Source organism: Schistocerca gregaria, unplaced genomic scaffold, assembly GCF_023897955.1.
Source record: "Schistocerca gregaria isolate iqSchGreg1 unplaced genomic scaffold, iqSchGreg1.2 ptg000333l, whole genome shotgun sequence".
Taxonomy (NCBI): Eukaryota; Metazoa; Arthropoda; class Insecta; order Orthoptera; family Acrididae; genus Schistocerca; species Schistocerca gregaria.
The window spans coordinates 5889594-5898944 of NW_026061799.1; the positions used below are offsets into that span (position 1 = coordinate 5889594).

Consider the following 9351-nt stretch of genomic DNA (forward strand, 5'->3'; position numbering starts at 1 on the left):
CAAACGTAATAGAATCCTTAAAGGTAAAGTATGGATGGAATGGAATTTTTTCAATATCTCCATTTAGTCCAAGAGGATTATTAGATCCTGTTTGGTGAAGAAAAAATAAATGAATTGCTGCTATAGCAGCAATAATAAATGGTAATACAAAATGGAATGTGAAGAATCGATTTAATGTTGCATTATCAACAGCGAATCCTCCTCATACTCATTGGACTAAATCTGTTCCTAAGTATGGGATTGCTGATAATAAATTAGTAATTACTGTTGCACCTCAAAAAGATATTTGGCCTCAGGGTAAGACATATCCTATAAATGCAGTTGCTATAACTAAAAATAAAATCACTGTACCAATTATTCAGGTATGTATATATATATAAGATCCATAGTAAATTCCCCGTCCTACATGTAAGTAAATACAAATAAAAAATATAGATGCTCCATTTGCGTGTAAGGTTCGGATAATTCAACCATTATTTACGTCTCGGCAGATGTGTACTACACTACTGAATGCTATTTCAATATTTGATGTATAATGTATAGCTAAAAATAGTCCAGTTACGATTTGAATTACCAAACATAACCCTAATAGGGATCCAAAATTTCATCAAAATGAAATATTTGTTGGGGCAGGTAAGTCAATTAAAGAGTTATTAATAATTTTAATTAAAGGATGTCTTAATCGTAAGGGTTTATTCATTAGTAATTATCTTATTTTACGAATAGGTCCCTGATTAATATTGGTGATTTTAACAACTGCTAGTAGTGCTAAAAATAAATAAATTATTATTAATATTGTAATAATGAATGTTGGTCTATTATATAATTTTTCTAAAGATATTGTTATTTCTTGATAATTGATTGAATTATCAATATTTATAGTTTCGGTGTTTTTGAAAAAGTCTATAAATATAGATATATCTAGAATAATTAATATTAATATGATAAATACTCAAATTATTAATGTAATAATTATAGTGATTGATTTAGGCTGAAATATTTCGTTTGATGCAATTCTTGTAATGTAAATAAATAATACTAGTATACCACCAAGAAATGTTAAAAATAAAATATATGATAATCAATATCTTTCTATTATTGTTCCTGTTATTAATCCAACTAGGAAGGTTTGAAGGATAATAAAAAGCATTATTGATATTGGGTGTCTTAATTTAAGAAAATTAATATTTATTACATTTGATAATGATATAATTATTATTTTGATCATTTCAGGGGTTAGTTTATTTAAAATACCGGTTTTGGGGACCGATGATGGAAGCTTTTCCACCTCTGAAGTTTTAAAAGTGGGGGCTGGACTTATTTCCGGTTTACAAGACCGGCGTTTTTTTTAAACTATTAAAACTAATGTTTATATTCTCTATTTTTACTTCTTTATTGATTTATTTTGCTGGTGTTTATGTTTTTTCTTCTAAACGTAAACATGTATTAATGGTTCTTTTGAGATTAGAATATATTGTTCTTTCTTTATTTATGTTAGTTATTGTTTTTCTTATTGAGTTTGATTATGATTATTTTTTTCCTGTTATTTTTTTAGTTTTTTCTGTTTGTGAGGGTGCTTTAGGTCTTTCTATTTTAGTTTTAATAATTCGTTCTCATGGTAGTGATTTTTTTAATTCTTTTGGTTTATCTTTATGTTAAAGTATTTATTTATAACTAATTTTTTGATCCCTCTTTGTTTATTAAATAATTGTTGATGGTTGGTTCATTCTTTAATGTTTCTGTCGGGTTTTGTTTTTATAATTTGTGTTTATTCATATGCTGATTTGAATATAATTAGATATTATTTTGGTATTGATTATTTTTCTTTTAGTTTAATTTTACTTAGTTTTTGGATTTGTTCTTTAATAATCACTGCTAGAGGTTCAGTTTATTTAAGTTCATATCATTCTAATTTTTTTGTTTTTATGGTTTTGATTTTAATAATTATGCTTTATTGTTCATTTGCTACATTAAGTCTTCTTTCTTTTTATATTTTTTTTGAGGCTAGATTAGTTCCTACTTTACTTTTAATTTTGGGTTGGGGTTATCAACCTGAACGTTTGCAGGCTCGTGTTTATTTAATTTTTTATACTTTGGTTGCTAGATTACCTTTATTATTAGTTTTATTTAAGGTTTATGATTTTTCTAATACTTTATATTTTCCTTTATTGGTTGATTTTGGTTCTTATTATTTTATGTTTTATGTATTTATAATTTTGGCTTTTTTAGTTAAGATACCTATGTTTTTGGTTCATTTATGACTTCCTAAGGCTCATGTAGAGGCCCCTGTTTCAGGTAGAATAATTCTTGCTGGTGTTTTATTAAAGTTAGGTGGTTACGGTATTTTTCGTGTTATAAAGGTTATTTCTTATTTGGGTTTAAAGTTTAATTATTTTTGATTGTCTTTAGGTTTATCTGGGGGTGTTATTGTAAGATTTATTTGTTTTCGTCAGGTTGATTTAAAGTCTTTAATTGCATATTCTTCTGTTGCTCATATAAGAATGGTTATTGGTGGATTGATGAATTGATGAGGTTGTGTAGGTTCTCTTTCTCTAATGGTTGGTCATGGTTTATGTTCTTCTGGTTTATTTTGTTTATCTAATATTATTTATGAACGTTTAGGTAGACGAAGATTATTAATTAACAAGGGTATAATTAATTTGATGCCAAGAATGGCTTTATGATGATTTCTTTTAAGATCATCAAATATGGCTGCTCCTCCTTCTTTAAATTTGGTAGGTGAAATTAGATTATTAAATAGAATTATATCTTGATCTTCTTTTAGATTCTTTGCTTTGATTTTTTTATCTTTTTTTAGAGCTGTTTATACTTTGTATATATATTCTTATTCTCAGCATGGGAATTATTATTCTGGTGTTTATACTTGTTCTCTTGGTTATTTTCGTGAATATCATCTTTTACTTTTACATTGATTGCCTTTAAATATTCTCTGTTTAAAGGGTGAATATTTCTTTGTTTAGTTTGCTTAAGTATTTTATTTAAAAATATTGTTTTGTGGAATCAATGATATGAAGTTTTTCATCTTAGGCCGTGAATTTATTTTCTATTTGTTCTTTGAGTTTTTTTTCTTTGTTTATTTCGAGAACTATAATTTTTATTTTAGGTATTTATTATTTAATAATTGATTATAGAGTTTTTGTTGAGTGAGAGCTTTTCAATTTAAATGGTTCTATAGTTGTTATAACTTTAATTTTGGATTGAATATCTCTTATTTTTATATCTTTTGTTATATATATTTCTTCTTTGGTTATTTATTATAGAGAGGATTATATATCTGGTGAAAAGAATATAAATCGTTTTATTATTATTGTTTTAATATTTATTCTTTCTATAGGTTTTTTAATTATTAGTCCTAATTTAATTAGGAGTTTTTTAGGTTGAGATGGTTTAGGTTTAGTTTCTTATTGTTTAGTTATTTATTATAAAAATGTAAAATCTTATAGTGCTGGTATATTAACTGCACTTTCTAATCGTATTGGTGATGTTGCTATTTTAATTTCTATTGCATGAATGTTAAATTTTGGTGGTTGAAATTATATTTATTATTATGATTTTATTTCTAATTCTTTTGAAATAAAGCTCATTACTATATTAATTGTTTTAGCAGCTATAACTAAGAGAGCTCAGATTCCTTTCTCTTCATGACTTCCTGCTGCTATAGCAGCTCCTACTCCTGTTTCTGCTTTAGTTCATTCTTCTACTCTTGTTACTGCTGGTGTTTATTTATTAATTCGTTTTAGACCAATATTGGTTACTTATAATTGTGGTTGATTTTTACTTTTAATTGGTTGTATAACTATATTTATGGCTGGATTGGGCGCTAATTTTGAGTTTGATTTAAAGAAGATTATTGCTCTTTCTACTTTAAGACAACTTGGTTTAATAATAAGAATTTTGGCTATAGGTTATCCAAAGCTTGCATTTTTTCATTTATTGGCTCATGCTTTATTTAAGGCATTATTATTTATATGTGCAGGTTCAATAATTCATAATTTGAAGGATTCTCAGGATATTCGTTTTATAGGATCAATTGTTAATTTCATACCTTTAACTTCAGTTTGTTTTAATGTTTCTAGTTTATCTTTGTGTGGAATACCTTTTTTAGCGGGATTTTATTCAAAGGATTTAATTCTTGAGATGGTTTGTTTAAGATGAATTAATTGTTTAATTTATTTTCTTTATTTTTTTTCTACTGGTTTAACTGCTTCTTATTCTTTTCGTTTGTTTTATTATTCAATATCTGGTGATAATAATTTTTATTCTAGATTTTCTTTTGATGATAAGGGTTATTATATTTCATTTGGAATAATTGGTCTATTGTTTGTTGCTGTTTTTGGTGGTAGTCTTTTATCTTGATTAATTTTTCCTATTCCTCATGTGATTGCTTTACCTTATTATTTAAAGTTTTTAACTATTACAGTTGTTATTTTAGGTGCTTATTTAGGTTATCTTATTTCTAATTTTGATTTTTCTCATAATTTATTTTCTTTAAGTATACTTTCTTTTGTTAGATTTGCTGGTTCTATATGATTTATACCTTTTCTTTCAACTAAGTTTATTACATATATTCCTTTAAAAATAGGTTATTATTCATCTAAGTCATTTGATTATGGTTGAGGTGAATTACTTGGTGGTCAAGGTTTATATAGATTATTTATTTATTTAATTGGTTATATTCAAGGTTGATATGATTCTAATTTCAAGATTTATCTTTTAACTTTTATTTTTTGAATATTTATTTTGGTAATATTGTTTTTCGTTTACTTAAATAGCTTATAATTAGAGCGTGACACTGAAGATGTTAAGGAAGTATTTTTACTTTTAAGTATTTATAAATATAGATATATTATTTTTACAGTGAAAATGTAATGTTTTATTTAAACTATATAAATTTTAGAAATGTTAACGGAGTTTAACCGCTAATATAAAAAGTTAGCAGCTTTCATATTGGCTTTACATTTCCTTAATTGGAACTATTATAGTTCAATTATATTATTAACAGTAATACGCCTCTTTTTGGCTTCAATTAATAAGAATAAGGGTAGTACATACCAATCTTCCAGGTCGAAACTGACTGCAATATTTCGCTTCTTATTCTATTTAAGGTTGATTGATAATATCAATACTTTTTGAATGCAACCCAAATGTTATATTTAACTACAACCCTTTATTCTGCTCATTGTAATGCTCCTTGGTTTCATTCATGGTATAGTCCTCCTAATAGAACTAGAATAAAAAATATTGTTGATACTGTTCAGATTATAATGTCTGAAGTTTTAAAAATAATTACAATTGGTAGAATTAGTGCAATTTCTACATCAAAAATTAAAAAGATTACTGTGATTAGGAAGAATCGTACTGAGAATGGTATTCGTGCTGATCTTTTTGGATCAAACCCACATTCAAATGGTGATCTTTTTTCTCGATCATTAATTAATTTTTTTGATAGTGTTGTTGCCAGGATTATAACAATTATTGGAATAATAAATCTAATGAAAACTCTTGTTGATAGAATTAGAATTGTTTTTCTTGATTTATATCAAGCTCTCTGATTGGAAGTCAAATGTACTATTTATACTAGAAAAACAATTATCTACCTCATCAATAAATAGAGATATATAAGAATAATCATACTACGTCTACGAAGTGTCAGTATCATGCTGCTGCTTCAAATCCAAAGTGATGTCTTGGTGAAAATTGATTTATTGAGTGTCGAAGTAGACATGTTGATAAAAAGATTGTTCCAATAATTACGTGTAAACCATGGAATCCTGTTGCAACAAAGAATGTTGATCCATAAACTGCATCTGCAATGGTAAAAGGTGCTTCTCAATATTCATATGCTTGAAGTATTGTAAAGTATAGTCCTAATAACACTGTGAAGAATAATCCTTGTAGTGCTTGAGTATGATTAGATTCCATTAAACTATGATGTGCTCATGTTACTGTTACTCCTGATGCTAAAAGAATAGCTGTATTAAGTAATGGAATTTGTATAGGGTTAAAGGGTTGAATTCCTATTGGAGGTCATAGTATTCCTAGTTCAATTGTTGGTGCTAATCTTCTTCTAAAGAATGCTCAAAAAAAAGAAACGAAAAATAATACCTCTGATGCAATAAATAAAATTATTCCTCATCGTAATCCAATTGATACAAATCCTGTATGTAATCCTTGATATGTTCCTTGTCGTACTACATCTCGTCATCATTGAATTATAGTTAGTAGGGTAATTCCAAATCCAATTATGAATAAGTTAATATTAAATAGGTGGAATCATTTTGCTAGTCCTGATACTAGGACTATTGCTCCAATTGCTCCTGTTAATGGTCAAGGTCTATAGTCTACTAAGTGGAATGGGTGGTTTGAGTGAGTTGTTAACATAGGTTTAATATACTTCTCTAGAATATAGAGTTCTTAGAATTGAGAAAACATAGGCTTGAATTATTGCTACTGCTGATTCTAGAATTAATAGAAGTATTTGTCCAATAATTAGTAATGAGATTAAGTTTATTGCTATAGATGGTCCTGTGTTTCCTAATAAGGTTAATAATAAGTGTCCTTCAATTATATTTGCTGCCAACCGTACTGCTAATGTACCTGGTCGAATAACATTACTAATTGTTTCAATTAGTACTATAAATGATATTAATGCAGGCGGTGTACCTTGTGGTACAAGGTGTGTAAATATATGATTAGTATGGTTAATTCATCCAAATAATATAAATCTTAGCCATATAGGTAGGGCAATTGCAAATGTTAATGCTAAATGTCTTGTTCTAGTAAAAATATAAGGGAATAATCCTATGAAATTGTTAAATAATATTATAATAAAAATTGAGATGAAAATGAATGTTGTTCCATTAAATGATTTTGGTCCAAGAAGTGTTTTAAATTCATTATGTAAGGTTAAATTTAGTTTATTTCAGATAATGTTAATTCGTGATGGTGTAAGTCAAAATAGTGATGGGATTAATAATAGTCCTAGAAATGTTCTAGTTCAATTTAATGATAAATTAAAGATGTTAGTTGATGGGTCAAATGCTGAGAATAGATTTGTTATCATTTTCAATTTAAGTTTTTTATTTCAATTGTTCCTTTTTCTGCTCTTTTAATAAGGTTAGGTTTAAATGAGAAGAAGTTTATTTGATTAAACAAGATTAATGTAGCTGAAAATATAATGAATAGTGAGAATCATATAAGAGGGGATATTTGAGGGATTTGGATATAATTTCCCCATCAGAAGTAGTCGTTAATTTACTATTATTTGGTTTAAGTGACCATTACTTACTTTCAGTCATCTGATGAATTTCAAGGTGTACTAATTTTTTTTAGTTACTTTAGATTGACACTCTAATGTTATTTATTTTAACTAACTCCTTAAATTATCTTAGATAATCACTTAATAAATAAATTTACTGAAGTTCTTTCAATTACAATTGGTATAAATCTGTGGTTTGCTCCACAGATTTCTGAGCATTGTCCAAAGAATAATCCAGGTCGATTTATTGTGAATGTTCCTTGATTTAACCGACCTGGCGTTGCATCAATTTTAACCCCTAATGCAGGAACTGCTCATGAGTGTAGAATATCTGATGCTCTTGTTAATACTCGTACTTCTGTATTTATTGGTAGGATTGTTCGGTTATCTACATCTAGTAGTCGGAATCCATCATTTTCTAGGGCATGTTCTGGTGTTATATAAGTGTCAAATTCTACGTCTATGAAGTCTGAATATTCATATCTTCAATATCATTGTCGTCCAATGGTTTTAATTGTAATTATTGCATCTACTGAATCATCAAGTAAATATAATAGTCGTAATGATGGAAGGGCAATAAAAATTAATGTAATTGCTGGTAAAGCTGTTCAGATTGTTTCAATTAAATGTCCATGAAGTATATTACGGTTAGTATAGGCAATAAATAATATATAACTTAGGGCATAACCTACAATTACTGTAATTAATAATAATACGACCATAGTATGATCATGAAAGAATGATAATTGCTCCATTAATGGTGAAGCTCCATCTTGAAGAGATAAATTTGATCATGTTGCCATTAATAAATATTTTCTAATAAAAGGTCAAACCTTTATTTGTAGAGCTTAAATCTACTGCACTAATCTGCCATATTAGAATCTAGAGATTAATGGTAATTCTGAGTAACTATGTTCTGCAGGAGGGTTATTTTGTAGTCATTCTGTTGATCTTCTTATGTTAGCTCTAAATATAATTGCTCGGTTTGTAATCATTCTTTCTCATATAATTACAATGAATATAATGATTCCTACAATAGAAATTGTAGACCCAATTCTTGATACTACGTTTCATGATGTATATGCGTCTGGGTAGTCAGAGTATCGTCGAGGTCAAAGAATGATGTATTTAAATTTCGATCTGTAATAATATAGTAATAGCTCCTGCTAAAACTGGAAGTGAAAGAAGGAGAAGTAATGCTGTAATAGCTACAGATCATACAAATAAAGGTGTTTGATCTAAAGTTATACTTTCTGATCGTATATTAATTGCTGTTGTAATGAAATTCACTGCACCAAGAATAGATGATACACCTGCTAAGTGCAGTGAAAAAATAGCTAGATCTACAGATGCACCCCCGTGTGCAATAGCTCCTGCTAGAGGAGGGTAAACTGTTCATCCTGTACCAGCACCATTATCTACTATAGAAGATGTAAGAAGAAGGGTTAGTGAAGGTGGTAGTAATCAAAAACTTATATTATTTATTCGTGGAAATGCTATATCTGGTGCACCAATTATTAGTGGAACAAGTCAATTACCAAATCCACCAATTATAATAGGTATTACTATAAAGAAAATTATTACGAATGCGTGAGCTGTAATAATAACATTATAAATCTGGTCATCCCCAATTAGAGATCCGGGTTGGCCAAGTTCAGCACGAATAAGTATTCTTATTGATGTTCCTACTATTCCTGCTCATGCTCCAAATATGAAGTATAAAGTACCAATGTCCTTATGGTTTGTTGAGAATAATCATTTTTGCGGTAAGATGGCTGAATTTTAGGTGGTAGACTGTAAATCTACTTATGAGATGTTTTCTCTCTTATCATATTTAGGTCTTATATTCAATTATGATTCTAGACTGCAATTCTAGAGGTGTAAAATTTTACTAAGGCCTAAAAGATTATTCTTTTAATTATAACTTTGAAGGTTATTAGTTTGATTAACTTAAGTCCTTAGTATAATGAAATTAAGGTTGATGTTGAAATCAATCCTATTGTTGAAATTATTACTGTTATAGGAAGAATGATTCTTGATTTTTGGGACTTTATCTTTATAGATCACGAATT

At 27.8% G+C, this 9351-nt stretch overlaps 1 pseudogene; it reads left to right on the top strand.

Moving 5' to 3' along the window:
• Positions 1-3987: 3987 nt before the first annotated feature.
• Positions 3988-4784, top strand: LOC126306474 (NADH-ubiquinone oxidoreductase chain 5-like; annotated as a pseudogene).
• The last annotated feature ends 4567 nt before the right edge of the window (positions 4785-9351 follow it).